This window comes from Saccopteryx leptura, chromosome 3, assembly GCF_036850995.1.
Source record: "Saccopteryx leptura isolate mSacLep1 chromosome 3, mSacLep1_pri_phased_curated, whole genome shotgun sequence".
Classification (NCBI taxonomy): Eukaryota; Metazoa; Chordata; class Mammalia; order Chiroptera; family Emballonuridae; genus Saccopteryx; species Saccopteryx leptura.
The window spans coordinates 311,678,692-311,680,740 of NC_089505.1; the positions used below are offsets into that span (position 1 = coordinate 311,678,692).

At 35.5% G+C, this 2,049-nt stretch overlaps 1 pseudogene; it reads left to right on the plus strand.

Moving 5' to 3' along the window:
• The first annotated feature begins 438 nt into the window (after positions 1-438).
• Positions 439-550, plus strand: LOC136401688 (small nucleolar RNA U13; annotated as a pseudogene).
• Positions 551-2,049: the final 1,499 nt, after the last annotated feature.

The following is a 2,049-nucleotide window of genomic DNA, read 5'->3' on the forward strand; positions in this document are numbered from 1 at the left end:
CATATACATTTGGCAGCATATGCCACTCAAGGCCTTCCACTGTGGCTATTACTTTCAATTAAAAAAACATGCCAATTGATTATGCATTTATTTATTTATATTCTATAAAATAGAGATTATATCCTTTTTCTTATTCCTAAAGACATACCAAACTGTTGTGTGGGGGGAAGTGCCAATTCCAAAAGATTATATATGAAAAAATTTCATTTGCATAACATTTTTTAAAAAGTAAAAGAAAATGTAAAATTTTAGAAATAGAGAAAACATTAAATGTCCCCAGGAGCTGGGCAGGAGGAACTGGAGGAAAGTAGGTATGGCCATAAAGGTCAACATGGGGGTAATACCATGGTGCTGGAGCTGTCATCTAGCTCCATGAGCATACACATATGATATAATTACATAGAACTTAACACATACAAGCAAAGCTTAAAAAAATGAATTCTTTTGTAGTTTACAAGTGTGACGATTGGGTATTCGTGGTCTTGTGTGAGACGCGCCTCCCTCAAACCTTGATATGACATTATAACATCAGCACACTACCCATCTGACATGAAAAAAAATGAAAAAATTAGGATTAAGATTGGTGGACTCTATCAATGACAATATCTTGGTTGTGGTATTACTGTACTATAATTTTTAAGGTGTTGCCATTGAGTGAAACTACCATATCTATAACCTGATATTTTTTGGCTTTGTCCAAATTACCCCCTGCAAATTTCCAGCATATTTATAAACCAATACAAAACGATGGGGGGGGGGCAGATAGAACCTAGACATCTAGTGGATAGTGGTGCTTGAAAGAGATGCCCTTTCACCCATATCTAGTGAATAATGTTAAACAGGGCCAGCTGGAGACCCCACATCTACACACACACACACACACACACACACACCAGCTATAGTACTGGTCAGTTTCTTTAGCATTCATCTTAAGTCTAGAATAGGCCGGGGTTTAGTTTTTCTATCATCCTTTACAGTTTTTGTTATGTGAGTCTCCTTTGAACATTAGTAGATTCCTCGATTCCTTATAAAATTGGAGCTCAGCAAAGATATTTTTATGCTTCCCCACTGGTTTATTTATATACTTCTTCCTTTTATTGGAACTATGTATATTTTGCTTTCTGAATTTCTATGGGGCCTTCTACAGATCTTAACCACATTCTTCTCTATAAACACCTGACCATGGACTACACTTGCCTCTGATTTTATTTTAGATTTCTTCAACACTAATCTATATATCTGATTATTCTGGGAATAACCTTATTTTTTCTTACAAAATCTGAGATGTTATATTACTTCTACATCACCAGTAAGTTCTTTATTCTTGATAATAATTAGCCTCAAAGTTTTACATGTTACAACATCTATCTTTTTGCAAAACAAAGTCTCATCAAGGCAATAGAAGAGTTTCTCAAAGGCCTGCTTTCAGCAGAATAAGGTTTTTGGCAGATGTCTGGGTGTTTCAGCTTTCTTGTCACAACCAGATCACATTCCTGCAGCTGTTTTATAATCTATATGAAGATGTATCATTCCCTTTCTCTAACTGCCCAGCCATCCATGCTGGTGATAGCACATGTTTCCTTCTCCATTTACCCTTAACCAGATGTTCCCAACTGTGTTTCCAAAATCAAGTTTATTAACTTTCTTTTGTAGGAAATTTTTTGAGAAACAATGATACTCTCCAACCATTTCTGTTATGCGTATTTCTCTTGCCAATGTTTAACGTCACCATTATTGCCATTTATGGTATTAGATTCTTATTAGCACATATGTATCAATTTGTGGTAAAATCTTTACTTACTTTATTACTCTATGCAATAGTATGTAGGTGCCTGTAAACATGGGTCAATCATTACCATCTTATTTATATCCCCCCGGATGGTCAATAAGTTCTCCCTCCTCTAAAGGAAAAAGCTATACCACAACAGAAATTCCTGATGATAACAAAATTTCAAAAAAATTTTGGGAGGGGCAGCAAGATGGCAATGGAGTAAGCAGATGTACCAACTTCTACCTCCCAGAACCAAAGTGTACAACAACTTAATTTTA